Source organism: Protopterus annectens, chromosome 13.part0 (assembly GCF_019279795.1).
Source record: "Protopterus annectens isolate FY-2018-M chromosome 13.part0, PAN1.0, whole genome shotgun sequence".
In the NCBI taxonomy this organism is placed as follows: Eukaryota; Metazoa; Chordata; order Ceratodontiformes; family Protopteridae; genus Protopterus; species Protopterus annectens.
The window spans coordinates 217,655,302-217,682,505 of record NC_056747.1 but is presented as its reverse complement, the minus strand read 5'-3'; positions in this window follow the sequence as shown (position 1 = coordinate 217,682,505).

The following is a 27,204-nucleotide window of genomic DNA, read 5'->3' as shown; positions in this document are numbered from 1 at the left end:
TTTACAAATCTGGATGTACTATAACCTCAGACTACATGTGGAACAGCAACTGCAAAAAACTGCAATCATTGCACTCCCTAAATTTCATTTGCATTTTATCTGCTCTGTAACTCTGGTGGATATATCTTGAAATGCAGTAGACTTTCTGGGCCAGCCATCATTTACAGTTAATAGTCAGAAGGCTAATATGCTAATAATGCTAAATAAAAAAAAAATAGCAAAGCCTTTATATAGCAAGTAAAATTAAAGTCAAAGTTAAAATGAAGTTAATATTTTTGTGAATATTTTTATAGTTAAGGCAGAAGCTGGATTTCTTCAGTAAAGCTTACCCAGCATATTCACTCTTGTCCTGCATTTTCAGTCATGTGTGTGTCAGCACTTGGCTTTACAAGTACTGACATTTTATCTGAGAGCCATTTGAAACACTTAAAAAATATTTACTGGCAAAAATGCCCACACTGAGATATTGTGTTCTGAATGAACCTATCACATTAAAAGGGGGGAACTATACAGTGATTTTGCAAATGAATAAACCAGTTGTGTACTAATCAAAAACCTTTTTATTTTGTCAGAAAATATGTGCAAAGACCAAAAAGGAACTGTTGCCCTGGATTTGTGGAAGAGAGCATTGAAGCCCTTACTATAAATCAGATAACCCAAGTTCAGTTAGTATTCAGGTGCTGGAAGAACCAAGGTAGGGAGAAACAGAGGGAGTTGCCAGTTATGGCTTGCCTAGCCTGCAGGGAGGTGGTTCTGATTACACCCACAGAGCATGGGCCTGCTAAACACATACAGATTCTGTGCAAGGTGCAGAGATAGGATCTATATCAGAAGCTCTAAATTTCAAAAGTTCGAGTCTCATGTGGTCGACACCATATGAGCAAACTTTTGAAAGGTCAAGCATTTCAACGGAGATCGCCATAGGGAATATTTCCCTTTACTTCACTGTAGTGTGAGCGCGGAGTTGGTATATTTAAGTAGCGGGGGTGTGTGCAGGGGGGGCTTGTCCCCATGCTCAGAGCATTCAGGTATTTTTTTTTGTTTACTTTTTATTATATGTTTGATGTTTTAAAACTTCGCTCATATGGTGTAGATCATATGAGGTCAAAGTTTTAAAACTTTGAGCGTATAATATAGACCCATAGAGATATACTTCATTTTGCAAGTAGCACTGAGTAGAGCTCCTGTTAGCTACTCCAGGGAGATCTGGGGGGGGGGAGTTGGCCACTTTGTTGGAAGTGATACCAGGCCTGCTCCCTACTACCTGACTTGTACCATGGGATGTAAAAATGGGCTGATTAATATACAAACAGGAACAAATGGGTAATAGGACTCTTGCCTAGTCCAGAGATGCATGGCTCTATGTTTAACCATCAAAGGTTATTTCCTTGAACCTCCGATGAGCGAACACTAGAACTCAAATGTTCATTAATTGAATGCTCACTTCAGCAAATGTGTGAGATGGGGAAGTAACTAGTAGGTCAACATTTGCCCCCATACCCCCCAACTATATAAACCAACTCTGAGACTGTACTACAATGGGGAAAAGGGCAAATTTCCTGACGATGGCCAACTATTTGCCCTTTTCCCCACTGTAGTGTGATCTCGGAGTTGGTATATATAGTTAGGGGGGTGTGGGTGGGTTTGAAATACTGTGGTGTGTGTGTGTGTGTGTGATGGGAGATGTTGGCCAATTAGTTACTTTCTTCATCTCACATATTGCTGACATGAATGTTTTTGTTCATCGGAGGTTCAAGGAAAGAACATTCGATGGTTAAACATAGACCCCAGGGTCTTATCCTCAGTGGAATAACTGCACCAATTAGGTACAAGTTCCAGCAACTCCTATAGTGACCCCATGAATGGCCATCACCATCCATGGAATTTATTAGGCTGGGGGACAGAAGTAGATTGACAGGGCACACGTCCTTCTGTATGAGACACACATGAATGTGAGCACACACATGTACCTGCAACTTAGAAGTTGCCAGTCAGCCTACCACAAGTCTTGGGAATGTGGAAAGAAACCAGAGCACCTGGAGAAAATATAATTTGAAACAATCTGTGATATCCTATTTCTGAGTTAGGCCATATAGCAAATTTTGAACTGGTCTGTTTCAATACCAAGGAAAATCTTTGACTTGTGTTAGAAGTGGAGACAGGTGGATTGGTACAGGGGTATTTTTTCCTCCTCTTTAGAGTTGAAGCTGCTTGCCTGAAATGCAGGTATCAGTCAACACATAAGCAGTTGAGTTAATCAGGCCAGGTATGCCGCCTTTTCAAAAATGGTTAGATCTGACAATGTGTTCTATTATTCAAGGTGTCTGGAGATCATGAAGTGAACTAATAGTGTGATGCTATGAGTGGAAGTGGGGCCAGTGAACTGAAATTTAAGTTATCTGGACATGATATTCCTTTTTTTCTCAATTTTTTATTATTTTTTAAATACAATTGAATAAATTCCATAGTATTTGTATATAACACCTTAAATAACTATTTACATCAGCCTGACAATGTAACATAGCTCAATATATACAATTACTTTATAGGTATAACAATCCATTTATCAGAGTGTATCTGTTCAGTTATTGTAAAGTGCCAATCAATGATAAGACTTTTTTTCATGGATTGTTAATAAATGGCTTAGGATGAATCCTTAATTCTTTAATTTTGATTTCCAACAATGCTGTGGTCTTCAGTAGGCTGTAGAAGTCTTCCAAAGTCGGTATTGCGTTTGTATTCCATCTTCTTGTTATACACTTCCTTGAGATTGCAAGTATTGCCCATACTAGATACATATTTGACTCAGTCAAAAGCGGACCTCCGTACACATTTAATAATACTAGAACTTTAGATAAGTTAAATGATTCATTAAATAAATAATACCATTCCAAAATGGTTTAATTTTTACACAGTCGAAAAAAATGTGATTTTAGTCTGCATTGTGTATTTGCTCACACCTCCAACATATTCCCTTTGTGGAAGAATTAATTTTAGTAATTTTATCTGGAGTTAGGAATGCTCTGTGCAAGCATTTCTTATTAAAAACGTTCCAGTATTGTGTAAAGGATGTATGTTTTATTGATAATAAAATATTTGATTTAATTTCTTTAGTTAGCTGTAATGAGTGTCCTTTTGTTATATAATTCAAATATGAGGATTTGGGTGTTTTATAATTTATCAGCGTCTTGTAAAATTTCTAACTACTATTTCTCATGTCATAATCATTATATATGATTTCATATAGGTATTTCGTAAGTTTAGGTATTTCTTTACATGAAGAAGTACGAATTATTCTGCATAAATCTTGCGACTACATCAGAATGCCTTGCATAGTTAGCCAATCTTGTTGTGGAATTTTGCATGTTGTTTCTATTGTTTGTATATCCAGAACTTTTAGTTCTTTGATACATTGAAACCAACAAACAAATCCTTTCAGTTCCCAGGAATTCATTATTTCTCTGTATATTTTATGTGGATAGCTCTTTGTAACTATGAATGGTGTTAAAATATCAAACCAGATTTTTAAATCTATATTTGCATTAATAATTTTCCTAAATGAGTCAATGTGATAATTAATCATATGAGCTTTAGTGGGCTTAGTTAAATTATATTGCATACTAATACATATGTGCCATGGCAAATTATCTGTTTGAATTTTGTTTGGAAATCATATTCATTTATTGATATTACAGTTAGTAATTCTTTCCAATTTGCAGAATAATTTGGACTTATCCAATCTGAGATTGTTTTAGATAGTGATGCTTTTATATGTTTCTATATCAGGAAAGTTTAATCCTCCCTGTTTCCATGGTCTGATATGATGTTTTAAAGCTATTCAGTTTCTTTTGGGAAACCATAAAAGTTTTATTAGGCATGAGTTTATTCCTTTCTGATAACAGTTGTATTGCCAAAGTTATGTATAGAATCTTGGGTAGTAAAACCATTTTTGTTAACTGTAGTCTATCTTCAAATGTTAATATTATTTTGTTCCACTTTTCCACAGAAATTTTAATTGTATTGATGATATTATTGTAGTTTTTGAGACTAATTCATTATTATCCTTGCATAACTCAATTCCTCGATATTTTAAGGTAGATTCTTGTTTTCCCTTTTTCTGCAATTCTTTTTTTATTTAAAAATAAAATTTTGATTTATTGAAATGGAGTCCTGAAGTCTTGTAAAATGTGTAAAAATATCTAATTCTTCTAATGTCTCTTTTGTATTGGATAATATTATGTCATCAGCAAAGAGCATTACTTTAGAACTGTATTGTTCATAAACATCTACTCCTTTGATTTTTGTATTGATACGTATTGAATCTGCTCATATTTCAATAGCCAAAGTGAATAGAATCGGTGACATGGGACATCCTTGTTTAGTACCCTTTGTCATATGTATAGATTCAGAGGTGAAAGGACCTAGCGTAACATACTCTAAATTATTTGTATATATATATATATATATATATATATATATATATATATATATATATATATATATATATATATATATATATTCTTTAGTAGATGAACAAAGGAAGGAGGAAATTCAAATAACACCAGAATTTTGAATAAATAGTCCCAATTTAGGGAATCTAAGGCTTTCTCTATATCTAAGCCAATTATGAGTGTTTATTTTCTTTATTGACATGATCTATAAGAGAAAGTATCCTTTTGATATTGTCATGTGTGTGTCTATGATATATAAATCCAGTTTGATCATTATTTATTGTTTTGGATAATGGTATTTTCATTCTGTTAGTTACTATTGTCATAAATACCTTATAGTCATTACTTAATAATGATATAGGTCTATATGAGGTACATAGGTTTGGGGATTTGTTTTCCTTTAGGCTTGGTGTGATTAAGGAATATCTCCAAGAAGGTGGTATTAAAGCTTGTGACTGAATTTCTAATATAGTTTTATGGAAGAGGGATAGTATCTTTGAAGGAAAAACTTTATATAGTTCCATAATTATGCCATCTATACCTGGAGCTTTTATTATTTTTGCCACCTTTTATTGTATGTGTAGTTTCTTTGTAGGATATGGGTGCTTGCAGACCTAGTTTTATTTTTTCTGTTTTTTTTTTTTTTTATATTAGAACATTTTTCATCTAGATTTGATCGATATGTATATTTTCCTTTTGGAAATGTTCCATATAGTGATTTCTATAGGCATAAAGAATGTCACCTATATCCAAGACATTTTTCCCTTTCTTTTCATGGAAGATACTTTTAATGTTATTAACTTCTGATTGTATTTTGATTCTTGTGGATAAATTATGTAGATATTAGGGAGATGTGGCCAAGGTATGAATTTTTAGTTTTTCTAAAACTGAACTAGTTTTATGTTTAGAATTTCATTGTATTTACTGTTTAATACTTCTACTTTCTTTTTCATCTCCAAATGATTTTGATTTTTTTTTTAGCTTTTACTGACAAAAGTTTGGATTGTAGATCTAATAAATCATAATCCCATTCTCTGATTTTTTTTTATACCAAGTTAGGGTTTTACCATATGCAAGCTTTTAATGAGTCCCATATCATTATTTTATTTATCTCTGTGATGTAATTAATATCTAAGAAGAACTGCAATTCAGATAATAACCAGGGTTTGAACTCTTTAATTTTAGTTATATATGATGCTGAAATTCTGGAGTTAAAGATTAATGGTTTGTACCCATTTTGAAGTTTTAGTGTCAATGAATTGTGGTCTGAAAAGGATCAGAAAGTAATTGAGAAATTAATGATTTTAGACTGTAAGTCATTGGCAGAAAATATTTTATCTAGTCTAGTTTAGGTACCAAATCTGTGATCTTGATGGGAAAACAACAAAGATTTATCTTCTTTAAATTTGAAAGTATCTATAAGATGAAATGATTCTATCCACTTCTTTAAAGCTTTTGATTCAGCAGATGTACACAGCGGTCTTTTAATTGTAGTTTCAGAAATATCAAATATACAGTTAAAATCTCCTCCTAATATTAAGTTGCCGTTATAATTATTAGAAATGAAATCCAAGCGTTTTTTTAACAGTTCCTGATCCAATGCCTGGGAACCAGTATAGATTGGCTAGGGTCCATATTCTGTTATTATATTTAACTATTACTAATACCATAAGGCCTTCTTTATCTTCATACTTACAAATGATTTCTGGGTTAATCACATTTGTTTTCCATTAAGTTGTTACCCCTTTGGTCTTTGTCTTATAAGTGGATTGCGCCAATGTCATATATTCCTTAGGATTCCATTTGTAATTGTCATTTGCTTTGAAATGAGTTTCTTGAAGGAAGACAATTTGTGCTTTGTTCAGTTTTAAATATTTCAGTAGATTTGATCTCTTGCTAGGATTGTTTAAGCCATTGGTATTTAAAGATAATAAAGTTAAATCCATCTTAGGTTATTTAGACTATGTATTTTTTGTTTTATTGTGACTATTAAACATTTTCCTCTGGTAAATATAAAGTATATGTTTGAGTTTTTAAAGGAAATTATCAGTTTTATACTTTGAGTGTTTACCAATAAAGTAATGTTTTGGTCAGGCATACTAAAAATGTTTTTGTGAAATAAATTTAAATTAATAAATGTTAACAAAACTAAGATCTGCACTAGCCATGGAATGAAAATCATTCCTAATCTGATGGATAAACCTAAGTCCATCAGATTATCACTCATACCTTGACAATCCAGAACATCTGAGCTCCAAAAATGAATTATCATATGGAGAATATTTGTAATGGAATAAGCAATATTTATATTTTGAACAGATCTAGTACTATTGTAGATTAGACAGAATTCTAATACAATATAAATGTCTACTTATTGTATAAGCAATTAATATTTACATGAAAGATAGGTGACAAGCAATTCAATCATATTAAAGTAGGACGTATCATATATAAAACCTCAGTAAAAGATTATAGCACACAGTTATTTACCATATTCACCCTTATTGATGAAGTCTTTCAAAACTTATTACTTAATATAAATAGTAATACTATTTATAACTAATGTTTATAATACAATGTATTTTACTGGATATATCAAAAGTTATATTTTGTTGTTTGCCAGCATTTAAGTAATTATTTTGTTGCTAACTTACTTAAAGCATCAAGTTTGTTTTATGTAAACATTGATGAAAGTTTGTGCATTTTAATTATCAATGCACCCCCCCCCCATTTCCTACATATAAGGATTTTCATATCTGTCATTTCTTATTATAAAATGAGTGAAATTATGGGTTAAAAACAACAAATTCACTTATTGTGATTAATGATTACAAGTTTCCTTTCCATTTCATAAATTGTCATTTTATGGCATATACTGAACGTTTTTAGATTTAAATGGCAAGATTTTATTTTGTATAATCAGCAAAGGTTAAACTGAGTGATTGTCAATTTAATACTATTTGTTCAGAATGTGATTGATACATTCTGTGACATTCCTAGTAAAGGCTTCTATTGTTTCCCTTGAACAACTTTGTCAGTTTGATGTCATGTATAAAACATTAGTTACCTTGGTAACAGCTTAAGTATTATGCATGGTCACAATGTGTTACAAACCACAATTCAAGTTAAAGCAATATATGACTTGTTATGCAAATTTACTTATATGAGAAAATCATCATGCTTCCCCTTGATGTTCAATATAGTGTATGCCATTTATGACAAGTTAAAACAGTAGTAGTGTTATACTGTTATTAAACTGAGTGTCTGTTGTCAATTTAATACTATTTGTTCAGAATATGATTGTTACATTCTGTGACATTTCAAGTTCAGGATTCTGTTTGTTTTGAACAACTTTGCCAGTTTGATTTCATATATAAAACAGTTACCTTGGTAACCGCTTAAGTACTATATATGGTCAAGATGGGTTAGAAGACCACAATTCAAGCTAAAGGAATTACATGACTTGTTATGCATATTTACTTATGTAAGAAAGTCATCATGCTTCCCCTTGATGTTCAATGTAGTGTATGTCATTTATGACAAGTAAAGACAGTAGTGTTATTATACACAAGCCCATGTTATTAAATCCTGTCTTTAATACCTAAATTCAGCAGACTGCTTCATCGTATATGACGATTATATATTTTATGTCCAGATTTACTAAAATCATACATTACATAACTATTGTGTTTTTTTTTTTTTGGCTGTTGCTTAGTTATTTGAGAGACCACAAACTGTAATGTTTATTCTTATTATTAGCTCCTTCCAAGCATGTTTGTACAGTCCATAGACTTTAAATTCTGAGACCCTTCTAGTTTCTTATTTGTTATAAGTATATTTCCATCTTTACATATACACACATCAATACTTCAAGCACAGGCAACAATGCCCATCCAGTTTTGCCAGAATACCATTCACTAGTTCATGTGGTGTGTTTCCAGGCTGTTCTTAAAATATCCAAACCAATATTTGTCCTGTTCCATGCAGTGGCCACTCTGCCAGTGAGCCACTCAGCATACCTTCCATTCCCACAGATATTTCCACAAAGGAAATCTGATGACTCTCTAGCACTTCCAGGCAACTCCATACACCCCTAGAATCAGCTATCTTCATATGCCTAACACGTCCGAGCAAGCTCACCTTCCAGACCACTGCAAAGAGTACTGCACAAGACCAAGTGCTCTTAGTCTTTCATAATAACTCATACTTCCACTCTTATGTAAGTCCTTAATGTGTTTGGAACAAAATACATTTTAAATATAAAATTGCGCTTATTTTATTTTTTTTTATCAAGAATCAACTTAATGAGCTAAACGAAGTGTTGGTGTTGGGAGACCATCAATATGTGTACATGTGGTTTAAAACAGCCCTTTTATTATATATATATATATATATATATATATATATATATATATATATATATATATATATATATATATATATATATTTTTTTTTTTAAAACCAAAAACGTCACTGCCGAGAATCATCATGGAGGCTCCTCAGAGCCGTTAAGCATTGTTGTCACTCTATCTCCATTGCCATAGCAACCTGGGAGTGTCTGTTTCTGTTAGTGTGTTTGTGTACTATATACCAGAGGCTCACGATGCACCTGAAGCAAAGCTTCACTTCACTGCAACGTCAAGCCTAAATTCCCTCCCTTTCAGAGAGAAACCATTCTCTGCCAAAATATCCCAAATCACAGTTCTGTCCACCCCCTTCCCCTGGATCCAGGCTAAAACACCAAATGTCTCTTCCTAATATGCAAGCATCAGTAAACTTCAATCACAAGCCACAACCCACAGCTTCCCGGAGAGAAAAACGGCAACATATAACAGCTGCATCCACATACACCATGTCAGGCTTAATCAAACAGCACTCGTAGCTGTGATACCTGCCATAATTGATATTAATTGTGTTTAGACAGAATAATAATGACATTTGTACTAGCTGCCAGATACAGCTGCATCCACGCACACCATATCAGGATTGATCAAACAGCATTCATAGCTGTGATACCTGCCATAATTGATATTAACTATATTTAGACAGAATAACGATGACATTTGTACTAAGAGCTTGCTACTATTATTTAACAAGGATATCATTGCTGGAACTTGTGTCTGACAGAGCTGTTTTCAAACTATCTGGAAATATACAGAGCTAAGTATATTTTTTTTGTTCTTTGCTGGACTATGCCGTGGTGGTGCAGTGGTAGCGTTGTTGCCTCACAGCAAGAGGTTCTCCCGTTCGAGTCTCGGCTGGAGTGCAGGGAGTGCCTTCTGTGTGGAGTCTGCATGTCCTCCCTTGTGATTGGGTGGGCATTAGAAAGATATGCGTAAATGGGCGTGCCTTCGTTGAAGGTTGAACATTGAGCTGGCACCTCGGTGTTCGTCAAAATCTACTGCCAATCCTTAGCGACCGGAGTTCCACTGTGGTAACCCCTAACTGGGAAAAGCCGAAAGACAACAACAACAAATTGTTGCTGGACTAATTTTATTCAGAGTTGTATACTGTTATTTTTGATTCACTGTATAGTTTTTCAGATCTCTTCTGAAAGTGTTTTGTCCCACCTCCCCCTATTTTCTGCTGTGTCTTAAGTTGGTATAACTGTTTTTTACAGCTTGTGTCATCTGACTGTCTGAAGGATTACTTGCATAATAATAGACCCTGTTAGTTAACAGCCTGCATATCATTGCTGGAACTTGTGTCTAATAGAGCTCTTTTCAAACTATCTGGAATTATACAGAGCTAAGTATATTTTTTGGTTCTTCAGAATTATGTACTGTAAATTGTTGCTGGACTAATTTTATTCAGAGTTGTGCACTGTTATTTTTGATTCACTGTATAGTTTTTCAGATCTCTGCTGAAAGTGTTTTGTCCCATCCACCCTGTTTCTGGTTTGTTGTTTAAATTTGGTGGCTTTTGCAGTTGCCCGCCCCACTGTAGATTTGATCTGGGACACTCCCCCCAGTCCCACCTCTTTATGACATTCAACCCAATACGCTCCTTCTGCACTTGTTTTTTTGTCATTTTTAATTTAATTGCATTTTTTAAACTGTGTTTGGTCTAATATTGCTACATACTCAAGTGTGTTAGCTTGCACTGCACTTGAATTGTTTTTACTGCTGTTTTAGCTACTTTTCTGTAAAAAAAAAACAAAAAACAAAACAAAAGCTGTAAGCCTGTTTCCCACCTTTCCTGCAACTAATGTAATCCAGATACAAGTTTGCTGTATCCGGGACTGTATGTAAACTTCTGAGCCCCCCCCAAGCCTTTCTGTGTTGGAGGGAAGCCTTTTAGCTTGTCAGTGGGAGTGGTAAGCACTAGGTAACCTGTCTACCACATAAGGAGTGGTTCTGGCCCAGAAATTGTAGTTATTGGCCATCTGGGCAATCTTTTCCATCTCTCTCAACTTTCTTATTTGAAAGCCCACATTTGCACTTGTTTCTTTCCTGCAACTAGTCTAGTGCAGATACAGGTTCTTAGTTTTAACACTTGAATTTGCTTATTCATGCTTAGCACTTGTATAGAACTTGTAAGCACTAAATAAGCTACTAATTACTACAGCACTCAACCTTCCTCATTACCTAGAGGAAAACAGCTCTTATACTCATTTTCCTCACTTGTCTAGAAGAAAGTAGTTTTTTATTCAGGCATGTCCAAGGGTCAGTTCCCATTGTTCTCTCCTGTTTATCTGATGAATCTGGGCATCTTGGGGCAATGTAGAAATTGCCTCATGTACACAGACAACCCTCTCCTCCTACCACCCAACACTACAACCTGTGAGAGATGCACTTATTTAGCCAAACTGGAGGTAAAGTTCTCTCCAACCAAGACTGAACTTGACATTCAAGAGGAGAAGGTAAACACTTGCAGCACACCACACTTATCACATAGTCTCACTAAATCTACACCACCAAAATCCACACATAGCAACACAAAAACATTCACTGAGGCTCTCAATAATAATCTGCCCAAGCAACAGAGACCTCCAAAGCAGAAACGCAAGCAACTTCCACCCCCAACACAACCCAAATGACACATAGCCCACAGACTCAGTGTGCCACTCAACCACAGCCAATAAGGCAAAACAACATATCCAATGCACTAGTCATAGGTGACTCTATAGTCAGGCACACTGATGGCCCACTCACCAGGCTAAACAAGGAGAAAGTTACTGTCAGCTGCCTGTCAGGTGCCAGGATCCACCACATAACTTACCCACTCAGGTCACTCCACAACAAGTACAAATATGACTCTGTCATTGTCCATGTTGGTGTGAATGACCGGAGATGTACCTCCCTGGACTACATGAAAAGAGACATGGAAGAGCTCTCCGATCTTGTAGCCCAGGCAGATATGACCCTAGCATTCTGAGTAGCATTCTGCTGTCGCCCAGAATGATACCGCAGTACAAGGACAAAATGATTGACTTCAACAATTGGCTAAGCTTCTGGTGTCATTCTAAGGGGATCCAGTATCTGTCTGCTTGGGATGACATGGTCAATAGACCATGATGCTTTGTCAGAGATGGCCTGCACCTGTCACCCCTGGAATTCCAGATACTGGCTAAGCCTCTTGCCGCCCCTATAATGCCTTTTTAGGCAAGTTTCAAATGACAAATTCACCACCATAACAGGAACAGGCAATCAAAAAGTGAGGGTAATGCTACTCAATGTTAGAAGTCTAAATCTCAAAATGCACTCACTCGAGGCACTCCTTAAAATGGAGAACATCGATATCTGTGCAGTGACTGAGACCTGGTTCAAAGCTCCAAAGAGCACCCATGCACTACCAGGCTATAACTCATACCACACTTTTCAGCCATGTAACCTGGACCGGAACACCAAAGGTGGAGGTGTGTCCATATTCATAAAGGAAATCCACATCTCCAGGCTAGTTGCTCAGCATAATGCATCCAAGGTTATCCAAGTGCAACTAACTCTGGGCAAAACTGCATTCCAAATTGTAGCTTGCTACAGATCCCCCACCATGCCCCAGGATTCTCACTCCTCCTTTCTTGATGTACTGGAAAATATTAGGGTTCAACCAAACACCCTAATAATGGGTGATTTCAACTACCCCACCATTAACTGGGAAAACTACTCATGTACCAACTCCTTCACACATTGCTTTCTGGAATTCATAAACTCCAATGCCCTGGATCAACTTATCCACACCCCCAACAGGGGCAACAATATCCTAGACCTAGTCATTACCAACATGAGTGACCGGTGTTCCACACCTGAAATCAACTCCTCTTTGGTCCAGTCCGACCATAAGCTAATCACCCTTGATATCCACATCCCGCCCCTCCCCCCATTAAGGAAACCACGGTAAAAAATTTCTCCAAAGCCAACTTCATGCTTCTTAAGACAGAAATGGTGAACTTCATGACACCCATGCAGATGGACAATACAGTTATGACTGCTGAATCCTACACAAATGCACTCTATAAGCACTTACATGAGTGCATGGATCGTGCTATCCCAAACAGAACCAAGACACTATCCTCCAAAAAAAGGAAGCCAATCTGGTGGTCCCCTGCCATAAACAAGCTGTACAACAGAAGGAAGAAATTGTTGCAAAAGAGAGTAAAATCCCACGAGTGAAAGAGCTCCCTGGTCAGCCTCAGTAAGAATATGAGATCCCTTATAAGATCCTCCAAAGCTAGCTAAGAAAACAAAATCGGCACTGATTCTAAGGACAACCCCAGAGCATTCTATAGCTATGTCAAGAATCTCAATGGCAACACCCAGAGCTGCTCTGAGATATAGCACAACAGCATGAAAATTACAGAACCAACTGATATTGCCAACATCCTGGCAGATAGGTTTGGTGCTAACATTACCCCCCCACTCCCTAAAGGGCCCATATCCATACAGGAAGAATGCAGAGTCCATGTAATCACAACTATGCAGGTAAAAGCTACATTTTCTAAAGCCAAAAACACAGCATCCATGGGACCAGACAACATCCCAGGCTGCATTTTACACAAACTTCAGAATGAACTGTCTCCCCACCTAAGCACCATGTTCAATCATAGCTTCACATCAGGCTTATCCCACTCCACAAAGGGGGAGCCACCACTGATCCTGGGAACTATCGCCCTATTAGCCTGAAGAGCCTGGTCTGCAAGGCCATGGAATGTATCAGCATGGACCTCATAAACAAAGACATTGGTAACCTAAAAACTCTGGATTCCACCCAGTTCAGCTTGTGAAAGGCAGATCATGCCTCCTAAACCTGATCAACTTCTTTGAGGCAGCCACCAAAGCTGTGGATAAGGGTAAGGTGGTTCACACAGCCTATCCTGACCTTGACAAGGCTTTCAACACCATCCCCCATTCTGGAATTATAGCTAAACTCACTAAACTAGGTATAAATCCCTACATCACAAGATGAGTTTGCAACTGGCTCACTGACAGAACCCACACTGTAAAAGTTGAACACTCTAAATCTGACCTCAAACCAGTCCTGGGACCTCTTCTGTTTGGTATCTACTTATCTGAAGTACAGGCTAACACAGAAGGCCTCTGGCTAACAAAGTTAGCAGATGACTGCAAACTAGGAGCCATAGTCAAGTCCCCAAATGATGTGGAAATCCTACAGAAGGGCCTCGCTGAGACAGATGCCTGGTGTCAAAGCCATGGCCTCAAGCTCAATGCCAAAAAGTGCATTGTCATCCCCTTTGGTAAAAACTCTGTGCCCATGAACTACTACATAGACAGCAGTCTACTTAACACCGAATGTGTGATGAGACCTTGGGACCCAGGTGGACAGTAGTCTGTCCTTTGATAGTCATATCGCCACAGTAGTCAGGAAATCCTTCTACATGGCACACCGCATCATAAAAGGGTTCTCATCCAGGAAAAAAGAGGTCATTGCTCCCCTCTACTTGACACTCATTAGACCCATTATAGAGTACAATGCCCCTTTTGGAATGTACCTCACAAGACATTTACAGCAGCTGGAAAGGCCACAGAAGTACCTCACAAAGAGGATTACTGGCCTCAAACAGATGCCCTACACTGACTGTCTCAAAAAACTCCAGCTTTACTCCGTAGCATATTGCCTACTCCGAGGTGATATCTGCCTAACACATAAAGCTATGTCAAACCCAGAGCTGTTCGACATGCTACACCTAAAGAAATCCCAATCCCTCCAAGCTACACACTCTAGGGACCTAAACCTTGTCACCACAATAAACAGAACATGCTGGAGGGATAGATTCCTGTCCCAGAGATTTCCCATACTCTGGAACAGGCTACTCATCTATGTCAAGCAAAGTTCTTCATTAGCACTCTTTAAGAAAAATCTTGATGAGTGGATGGGAAATAGGAAATACACCCTGGGGATCACTTCTGTGTCTCTGCTCGACAGTGGCACAGGAAAATAACTTTCTTGGGTGGCGTAAGCCAGGGAACCTTGTTAGCTAGGCTTACGTAGGCCCTCAGGCCGATAGCCTAGTACCTACCTATGAACCTATATACATGACATTTCTAAACTATACTTTAACTGAAGAAGGCATTAGCCTCCATGACAGCATTTTTTTTTCAAAACACTCTTCTGTTACTGCTATTATATATGACGTTAATTTGTTACATTTGAGTCTGAACTCTTGATGAATGGTACCTTGTTGAATTAGTTAATTACTTAAATTATTATAAGTAAAATCAATGAAAAATGAACAAAAGTATTCATTGAGTTCAAGTATGGGAATATAAACTTCTATGTTTGTATTACATGTTGCTTTGTTTGGCTTATATATAATGTAAATAGTAACCCATCTTGACCTACCTTTGTTTGTGAAGAATTATTAGACTCTTTGAACATTCTGAATAAATCATTACTGTTTCTCGGTTGTTTAAGAATCCCTCCTTTTTTTAAAATAAAAATAGGTGACAAGTGATGTACCATATCAGTTGATACATTGAGAGATGTAGTTGTAAGAGTTATTTTTTGGGACAGCTATCTTGGAATCAGTTTTTTTGTTTCTTCTTTCTAGCAAATATTTGTTTCTTTTATTCGTTTAAGAGTAGAGGCCATCCATTCCATGTCTTCTGGGATAGACACCATGTTGTTTTTGATGAATTTAGTAGCTTCCTCTAAGTCATTAAAGGTTCTGATCTCAATGGTAAAAAGTATTTTTATCTTGGCTGGAAAGGCCAGCTGTGCTTTAATGTTGTTTTGTTTCAACAGTTTTATTATTGGCCATACTTTTTTCATTTGTTCTAGTATTCTGGAAGAATAATCATTGTCAAACCTTATCAGGCTTTGACTGTATTTTAAGGGTGATTTTCTCCAAGCAGATTTTAATATTAGTTCCTTGTCCAGAAATGAAAGAAATTTTATAACTATGGATCTAGGTGGAGTATTTGTTGAGTTAGAAGCAGGTTTCCTCAGTGCTCTATGCGTCCTTTCAATTCCAAATGAAAGTCCCTCTTTCAAGTCTAAAAATTCAGGAATTCAGGTTAAGAATGAAATAATGTCTTCTCCTTCAGTATTTCCATGCAGACCAAAGATCCTTATGTTGTTTCTCCTTTCCCTGTTTTCTAAGTCATCTATTTTGTTAAGCAGCCATGTATTCTGTTTAAGCAGAAATTCTTTTTGGAATTCTTCCTCTTTGAGTCTCCCTTCAATGTCTTTTAGAGAAGTCTCTATAGTTGATATTTTTGTATGGTGTTGCTGTAATAGTTCCTTAAGAGTATCATTCTGTTTTTGAGAATTTAATTTGAGGTTTTCTAAAGTCATTTTTAAAGCCATCCATCTTCAAAGATAGTTCCTGTAAGGTAGATGTCATCAATTGCAGTTCTTTTTTCAAAGCAACATCTGGATAAGAATTTCTTGAGTTGTTCATAGTCAGTGACTCAATATATCTCCAAGTTACTTGACAGGAAACATTTTGTATATCTCCACCAAAATTTATATTTATGTAGTTTAGTAGTTTGTTTATAGATTTCTGATATTTTAAAATTGAAAATAATAAAAAATTTCCTATATTATTATACTAGTTTATGGAGCTCTCAGAATTCACTGCTCTCAGTTGGCCATCTAGGCTCCGCCCCTCTGGACATGGTATTCCTGATGTGGTTGCATCAGACAATGCTTCACAGTATGTCAGCATGCAGCTTAATACATTTAAGTAGTACTGAGAATTTCTGCATGTTACATTTAGACCTGACTACATATAGTCCAATTGTAAGGATAGAGCATATTGTAATGAATTTACTGGAGAAGCTGCAGAGTCTGTTATGTTAATTCTTATTTAGCATTACTGCAATATAGAAAACACCAATCCAAGGCATTGGCCTGTTGTCTTCTTATGGGTCCTAGGTTTCAGTGCAGAATTATCTCGACTCCTAAAAACCAAGATCAGGTTTGAAAGAGACTGGAACAGATTTAGTCAAAGATTGTAATATAGCAATCATGTTAAGACTTGTTTCTCAAATGAATAAAGGAGATGAGAATTTAGCAATATTCCACTGAGATGTAACCAGAAGCAGTTACTAAAAAGATGAAATTTAGCAATGTTCCACTGAGAAGTAACCAGAAGCATTTACTAAGAAGATGAGAATTTAGCAGTGTTCCAATGAGATGTAACCAGAAGCAGTTACTAAGAAGACATGTAAGCAGCTAATAAATTAGTTTGTTCAAATTGCTGATATCAATGTACCAACAAAATACAAATACATCCACTCAAAACAGGTGTGTCTTACACTGTTGGAGGTGAAGTGATTGTGATGCCTTTAAAAATGATCATGTTTATTTAACTGTTTACACCATAGAAGCTGCCATTAAAAAAAGGAATAATTAGCAGAGCATATGAAATATTGCATGATAACTAGAAGAACCAATCAGAGGAGGTCAGAAAGGACTGGGAAGAGAGTGAGTGGATAAGTAATTCACAAAGAAACAATTGGAGGATATTATGTATGCCTCTCATATATGCAACAAAAACTAGAAGATTTAGGAGTTTTGCCTGGAAATGTTTATATGCTTACTTTATCAATAAAATTAGAAAACTATCAGTCAAAACCAACTCCAGCTCTAATGTTAACATCTCTCCTCACCCTCTAACATCCCTTTATTGCTGTCAGGCCTACTCTCTGAAACCAGTCTCTACCAACTATATTAAATCCTTGCTTCAAAAGCTAAAACCCTGCTCTCCCTCTGTTGATAATATCCAACCACTATTTCTTTAGAAAGCAGCAAACACTCTTGCCCTCCCTATCTTCATACTTATCAACTGCTCCATCACTGAATCCAAAGTGCCCACAATCTGGAAGCAGTTCTATACCATACTCAGTCACAAGGGAGGTAACTCCTCTGAGCTTGCCAACTTCAGGCCTATCACTATTTTATCACCTCTTTCCAAAATATTAAAGAAATGTGTTCACAGACAAATCTTGCACTACCTCGTACAAGAAAACTTACCTTCACACAACATGGCTTTTGCCCGAAACATAACACCTCCACAGCCCTCATATCCTTCTTAAACACTGTATCTCAAGCCAAAGACAGTAATAAACTCATCTGTAGCCTATTCCTTGACCTCTCAAAAGCATTCAGCACTGTCCCACCCTCTGTTGTTGACCAAACTCTAAGAACTTAAGCTGTTTTCTTCAACTATCTCCTGGTTTGCTAGTGAACTCTCTGATCAACAGCAATCGGTTAAATAGCTCTCTACTACATCCTCTTCTCTACCTACCAAGATGGGTGTACATCAAGGATCTATCCTTGGCCCATTACTGTTTAACATTTTTACCAACCAGTTATATACATTCTACCCTCAGTCATCTCTTCTGCAATGTGCAGATGACTCCACAATCATCACCTTTGCTGACACCCTTTGTGACCTAAATACTCGTACAAAAATCCTTCTTATCAATTGAAAACTGTCTCTCCAAGAATCAGTTAATTCTAAATCCTAAAAAATCTAAACTCCTCTTCACTCCAAAAACTATTAACCATCTAAAATCTTCCTTCTCTATCTCTTCCCTTGACAATACACCTATCTCTGTTGAGTCACACACAGATTTAAATTTGATCTGCATGTCTATAACATCAGGAAAACCCACCAAAAACCTGGACTTCTGTATAGAAACAAAATTCTCTCCACAAGAGCTAAAATTTCACTATCCCATGCATACCTCTTTCCAAGCTTATTCTATAGCTCACAAATCCTCAGTAATCTTCAGACCACTCTCTTATTAAAATTAGGATCCACATACAACAAAATTGCTAGATTTGCCACAAATCTAACCTACCACTCTCACCACTGTCTTGCCCTTCAAAGCTTATACTAATTAGAATTTCAACATCAACTGCTCCTCTCTCAGCTTCAGATCATACATACTATGTTGCACCAGCCCTCTCCTGACATTACTTTTCTTGTCTCTCTCTGTATCCTTCCTAGGTCTCTCTGAAGCTCCGACCAAAACCTCCTTCAGCTCTACAAACCCAAAATAGGGCAAAACCTATACATCTTCTCCCCTGCCCAACCCTTCTCTAGATATCAGGAATCTTAATCACCCATAAAACTTTGACTGCTGTCAAAACCTTTCTTGACAGTACTTGAATCTGTTGCTGTAATTACCCTCCATGACTGTTCCACCTTAAACTCTCATTCTTTCTTTCACCTTCCTCTCAGGTATGATCTCTGACCGTATTCCAGCTGTGTCCTACTACTCGACTAACATAACTACTTATCAGATAGATCCCAAGCTGTCAAATGGAACAACTCTACCTCCTCCTTCTTACCTACACCCACTGGTGTTCCCGGAGTCCCCCCTGGTTATGCTTTTCAACATCATCATCATCATAACCTTCCTCTTGCCATCATGACACACACAAACAGATATACGCCAGATGATTCTACCTTAGTTTGTGCCGCCTCCAACACTCCGCTGACAAAAACAAAAACCCCAAAAGCCGCTACTGGAACTTGCACCTCTCTGAGTTCTACTTAAGTAAATGCTAACCATTCTTATTCTTGTAAGGGCATTTTTCACATTTGTACTTGACACACAACTAAGAGATTGTGCTGCCTGATTTAGTGGCATAAGTTTGTATATAATTTCAGCTGTGTAAATAATTTACATTTTCATTATGATGGCTTTGTGTATATCTCATTGAATCATTGTATCTACTACTCTATATGTTTGTAATACTTGTGGAGTGTTTCTCCCTGGGTCTCTGCTGAAAAAGGGGCTATGTCTCAGTCGGAATAACCCGGTCAACGAATGTCAAACAAACAAAGAATGGAAGAAAGATATTTTTATAACCCAGAGTAGACTCCAGAGAATTTTTACTCAGGTAGATAGCAAATGTTGGATGTGTGATGGCGAAGAAAGAGGTAATTGGGAACATATTTTCTGAGAGTGCAATGAACTGGTGGACGTTAAGGATTCCCTGCACGATGCACCATCAGAGATATTGGGTAGACAGATTGGTGTGATGAAGGAGATGATTTTTTTGAGCTATGATACAGAATCGGATTTGCCTAGACATGGAAATAAGGGCACCTGTCCCACTTTGTGAGGGACAGTCCCTCTTTGGTAGTTGTGTCTTGCAAAAAAAATTGAAAAAATGGAAAATGTCCTGATATTTTAGGACAAAATATTTCCTATATTTCATGTAATAGTTGAATAAAGCAGCTATTCTGTATCCAAAACACCTAAATGTTATAAGAAACAGAATAAGCAACTAAAATACTACAAGAATAAGCCTTTATTTAGGCAAAAAAGTGAAGTTATGTCTTTCGTACTGAGATTGTTTCTCCCTGCAAAATCTGACGCTTATACCAAAAATGTCCCACTTTGAGCATTTGAAAAGGTGGCAACCCTACATGGTAAGGCCTTGGTGTCTTTAATTATGGTGGCTACCAAAAAAGCAATTACTAGAAAAATGGAACTCTGAATCTAAATCAACTATATTTGAAGTAGTGAATGTAGTAACAGAGATAAAACAACTGGAATTGAAATCTTTAGAAAAACAGGTGGGGGTGTGTGACCAAGATGAGCACCAGATAGCAGCAGATTTCTTCAGCTCCACCTAGAGAAACTTTTATGACAGGAAATTATTAATTTTAAGTTATCTTAGGAAACTTATTTTTATATTAAAGGTTTCTAGATACCTAAAACTAGGATAATATAAAAAAATACTGAATTAGACAAATTTTCCTGTTACAAACCTCTGTGGAATATCTCTTCTCACCTCAAATCTTCAGAATGAGCTTTTCAAAAGGCAACAATCAAGACACCATCTTCAGAAAGGAACTACACTCTTTGACAGCTAATATACAGGACTTGACTACTAAAATAGACAAATAATTGACTCAAAAATTGACAACTTTAAAGAAAAATGCACTAAGCAAATGGACTTATTACATGAAGATCTGCAAGAACAAAAAGTACAAATAAATGGAATAGAGGAAGCATTAAATGACATAGTTAACAGAATGCAGGAAGGGGAGAACATCAAGTTTCTTCTTAAACAAAATACACTTCTACAAAATAAACTGGATGACCTAGAGAATAGGTCCAGAAGGAATAATCTAAGAATCTTTGTTTGCCTGAAAACATCAAGGGAAACAATATAGTAAGCTTTTTAACTGCGTGGTTACCTAAAATACTAGATTTTCCAGAAGCCTTATCCTTTGGCATAGAAAGAGCACATAGTGATCTTTCTTCCTCTAATACAAACAAACAAAAAAACCCACCTAAATCAGTAATTGTCATATGTCTCTCCTCATACGATAAAGAGATTGTATTAAAAATGGCATGGGCAAAAGCTCCCATTAAAGTTAATGAAGCTATCATCATATTTTATCATGACTATTCCTCGATGGTAATAGCTAAAATGAAAACCTTTTTACCATTAGTAAAGGAACTAAAGAAAGCACAAATAAAATCTCCTCTACTGTTCCCAGCCAAACTAAAGATATTCTTACCAGATGATCCTAAAACATATGAAGACTTAGACTCTGCTTTGACTTGCATCAAAAAAACATAAAATATCAGACAAACTTGAAGATATGGAGTGGGCTAGTCCCTCTATGAAAAGAATGGCATCTGAAACATGGAAAACTAGTGACAAGCAAAAGAGACTGAAAAATAAATAGGAATTTAAACAATCCCTCTGCCTCACTTAAAGGTGAATATACAGTTCCTATACACAAAGTGTCATCTACTATGGACATACAATATCTCTGACTTTAATATCTTGAAACTGAAGTTAAAAATCAGGAGGTTGGTTATATTATTATTATTCATATATACAGGATGACTCCTTTAATATGATACTTTATTTTTGATAAGTATTTTAAATATATATATATATATATATATATATATATGTAATTGCCTATATGGTTAGTTTAAAACAAGAATGAATAATAATTACAATGGGGTTGGAAAAGGAGGGGAGGGGAAAATGTGTTTGTTTAGATAAATTCATTTATTTATAAATACAGCTTTGAATTATAGAAATAAATGATTTATAGTCTGTTATACTGTTAGCAACACTTGTTTTGGTAGATATGATGAACTATAGTTAAAACATGTAAAGAACTTGCACACCATTATTGAAAAGGCACATCATGTTGCCTGTTACGTGGCTCGTGCATTAAATACAAGAGAAGCTGTTCAAAAAAAGTGGAGAATTGTCTTTACTTTCCCACATAAGCATCTCAGAGACATTTTTAGGTGTTTTGAGGCTCAAGAGACATTGCCACAAGATAGGAATACCATTAATAAACTCCAGTAATCCAAAGGAACTTGTCTGCAACAGGAAAATGAACTTTGACCTCTATTAATGTGTAATCACAATGAGACGACACTGGGCATGCAGATTCAGGAAGAGAAGTCATCGCAGAGGAGAAAATGAAGAAAAAACAGAACTTTATTCATAAACTGTACGTTTTATGCTTGTTAAATAATGGAAAAGGTCAAAGTACACAATCAGAATGCTTATTATACACTTCTGTAATTAGTTTAATGGTGTTTTAGCTAATCTGTTCTATGTAAATTCCACAGTTATAAAAGTTATACTGACAGGGCTTTTGTTAGATAAAGAAGGTTTGCTTTAACTGCTGTTGGAAGGTGAAAAAAGAATTACTTGATGCATTTAGCAAACATATTTAAATACTCACTCCCCTTTTTCTCTCTCTCTTTTTTTTATAAGTCTTTAGCTTAAGAATGATTCTTGACATAGATGCATGTTTTTCAAATAAGTATGAATTTATCAGCATAAATGCAGCTACTAACAATGATTTAAAGGAGAAAAATGACAGTTTGAAATGCTAGCTTTTTTCTTGTGCTAAATTAAATCAGTATTAATATCTAGAAATATGATATAGTCATGCAGTTTAGTTTAGATAGCAAGAAATGAGATTGGAAATAACTTATTTTGCTCACTTTTATAAAATGCATTTAGCCTTGTAAATAACTTGCTGTATTTTTCACTTTAGCTATAATGTATGTTAAGGAGTTGTAGAAACTTAAAAAGGGGGAAAGTTATCCCTTTAAAAGCAAATTATCTAATTTTTTTGAACATATAATTACTTATATATTCTGTTTTGTTATACCTTGTCATGACTGTACATTGAGTCTGCTTTTAATGAATGGATAGCAAAAGTCTGAGAAAGTTCATTACAATATTAATCAAAGAGAAAGCACAGGCAATGGTTTAATGTTCAGAATAGGTGTGATGTATCTACTACAGTATACATTTATGATATAGATGCAAACAACACAGTACATTTCTCATTGTCTTAACTAACTACTAAAAATCCTGATTGTTTTCACTATTAATGATTCTCAGTAATTTAACTGAGTGCATAGCTAGCTCTTGGTAACTTAGCATATAGAATGCCTTAACATAAATGTTGTTTTCATAAAGGTTATGAGTCATACAGGCATATATAATTATGCTATACACTCAACTGAATGCATAGTAAAGCAGAAGATGAAAAGTACGTTCTAATAAACTAACTTTCATTATAAATTTATTAATATAGACATTGTATATGCTTGGTTATTGATTACATAAGAAGCTAATGAAATGAAAGAGGCTGCTTAACATTATGTAAGTTATAAGAGATTGTATAGGAAGCAGAAGATTAAACATAACTGAATGCAAGTTCTAATATAATCTATATGTAAATAGTAGTAAATACCGATGAAATATTTTATAATTGTCGATAGGTGTATTAGTTTTTCTTAAATTTATACTTGGACATACATTAATGTTAGAAAACGTATTGATGTGACTTTAAACTTCTTGTTGACGCTTAAACTAAATATATACAAATATAAGTAAAGTTTGCTTAGAGACACTAAAAAATTTAAATCTTTGTTAGAATACTGTTGATTTTAAATTGTATAAGTTCTGAACTAACAATGCATACCATCTTAATGATAAGTTTTAATGTTGGTGAGTTAAATTTTAATATAAAAGTTGATTAAAAAACAAAATGATAATGAATATACAAAAGCAATTACCAATCATAAACATATGGTGGGGTTGTGGTTTTGCTGTTATGGATAGGGTGGTATATTTGAGTGACTGATGTTACTCAAATTAGGAGTTTATAACTCCAGGCAGGGTGCAGGGTTTGTTTTTAAGGTTATGCAATTTAATTATAGTTGTAAAAAACACTTTTCAAGACATCCACTATTTGTAACATACTCAAGGTATTAATTTCACATAGATCCAAAATATATCTTGCCCATAAAATAAACACACATACTAATAGTTGACATATATTACATGACAAAAGGAAATTCAAAAATAATAAGAAAAATCTGAATGACACTAAGTTAAATGAATATATACTTTAATTGTTAAACATCTATAATGGTTCTTCTGAAAGATATTTCCATTAACATTGATGGTTTAAATAATACATGTAAAAGAGGAAATCTGTTCAGATATCTGAAATTACATAAATCTAATATAATTTTCTTGCAGGAAACACATCTTCTAAAAAAGATACATCCAAAATAGATTCAAGTAAGTTTATTATTTTATCTAGTTCTGAACATTCACAGAAAAAAAGAGTGTAGCTATACTATGGAACAAATCATTACCTATTCCTAAAATAATAAACACATATCAAGATGACAATGGAATGTTGTGTTTGGTTATAGTGGAAATAAACAATAACATCTTTACCTTGGTCAGTGTTTATTGGATACCAGGTATAGGAATAAATACTGTTAAACAACACCTGAATCAAAGTATTCTCTTTGTAAAAGGAAATAATATAATAGCAGGTGATTTCAACTGCATCTTAAATGAAAATGAAACCAGTATTAAAGGCAAAAGAAAGGTATCAGCACAGGCCAAACATCTAATAGACTTTATGAATTCATTCCACCTAAATGATATAAACAACCTAGCTGACCCCAATTCATTACCCTATTCCTTCTTCTATAACAGACATGGTTCCTTTTCTAAAATAGATAGAGTTCTCATTTCAAACCAATTAACTAATGATATAACTAAATCTATGATTATCTCCTGTTCAATATCTGATCACAATTCTATAACTTTTGAATTAAATATCAATTCAATATTTAATGTACAGTTCTGAACATTCACAGAAAAAAAGAGTGTAGCTATACTATGGAACAAATCATTACCTATTCCTAAAATAATAAACACATATCAAGATGACAATGGAATGTTGTGTTTGGTTATAGTGGAAATAAACAATAACATCTTTACCTTGGTCAATGTTTATTGGATACCAGGTATAGGAATAAATACTGTTAAACAACACCTGAATCAAAGTATTCTCTTTGTAAAAGGAAATAATATAATAGCAGGTGATTTCAACTGCATCTTAAATGAAAATGAAACCAGTATTAAAGGCAAAAGAAAGGTATCAGCACAGGCCAAACATCTAATAGACTTTATGAATTCATTCCACCTAAATGATATAAACAACCTAGCTGACCCCAATTCATTACCCTATTCCTTCTTCTATAACAGACATGGTTCCTTTTCTAAAATAGATAGAGTTCTCATTTCAAACCAATTAACTAATGATATAACTAAATCTATGATTATCTCCTGTTCAATATCTGATCACAATTCTATAACTTTTGAATTAAATATCAATTCAATATTTAATGTACAGTTCAGAAGAATTCCAGCATATATTACTAAATTAGAAGAATTCAAGGAGTTCTTAATAAATGAATCCCAAAATTTTGTAGAGATAACTCCCCTGATACATCAGCAATATACATTTGGGATGCCCTTAAAGCATATCTTTATAGGGAAATAATCAAATGGTATAACAACAAAAGGAAATCTTGGGGATACAGAATTGAAGGAGCTACAGGAAAAACTGGACAACCTTAAACTTAATCAAAAGATATTAATATAAACAAAGACATAAAATAGAAATTTATCAAATTAAACAAATATTTAGAAATTCTTAGTCACAAAACTATATGTCTGGAAAAACATACATTTCTGGCATTTTCAAACAACCCCATTTATTTATTTTACATTTGTTGACCGGGCTAATCCAACTGGATACATGTCCATTTTCAGTGGAGGCCCGAGGAGAAAAGCTCCAGTAAAAAAATATCTTAGACATATTAAAAACATCCTTGGAAAAAAAGCATAGAGATATATCGTACAACTATTAGAAAATAAACATTAATATAGAATTATGCTACCTCAGATTAACAAAAATTTACAATTTACATATTTTGTAAAAATTTAAAAATGCCAAAACATAATTTAGAGAAAGCACCGTTAAAAAGTTAGTTAAAGAATTGAACATGGAAAGTGGTGCTCAGGAATGATAATGTTAGAAATTAAGAGAAAAGATCAGTTTATAGAGAGTTACATAAAGAGGTGTATAGTTCAGAATATTCTGTTTTAAATGAAACAGGGAAATTAGTGAATAACAGTTAGTCAGGGTTGGTACAAGAGTATAACCAGTGATTAGAGAGGAAATGTTTTAGGTTAGTTTTAAATAGTGGGAGAGAGGTTAGGGTTGTAAGGTCTTGTGGTAATTGATTCCATATTTTACCAACTGAGTTAGAAAATATGGAGTCGCCTGCTGAGTTATACGATAAGGAAGTGTAAATCAACATTTTGTTAGCGAACGGCTAAGAATTTTCAAAGGACCTTTTTTGGGTTTTTTTTTTACTAGTTTTCACTAGTTTTCACCCACCGCACGTTATACGCAACATACCCAAATCTCAGTTTATCAGACCTAAACGTATTTGTTCTAGTGATTCTTCTTTTCAGACTCACAGGAGAGACCTCACCAATAGATTCAAATCTAGGGGCTATGGTATGGGCTATGTTTTAGAAGCCAGTAATATGGTTGACTCCTCTGATAGAGAAAACTTATTGAAATACAACAAACACCAACGAATCAGGGATCCTACTTTAAGATTTACGACTACTTATGCTAGGAACTCTAATCATTTGATTGACAGTGCGCACAGACACTGGAACATTCTTAAATATGACCCTGATTTAACTAGCCTTATACCTGATAAATGCCTTTTTTCTTTTCGTAGGGGAAAGAATTTGGGTTCTTTTTTCAATCATTATAAACATGGTCACAGGCATGTTGACCCCAATTGCATTCAAAGCACATTGACAGGGGAACCTCTGATAGGTTGTTATCCTTGCGGACATTGTTCCAATTGTGACAAGATAAACAAGACCAAACATTTTTCAAGCAGAAATTGTCCAAGTGTTTATGACCTCAGAT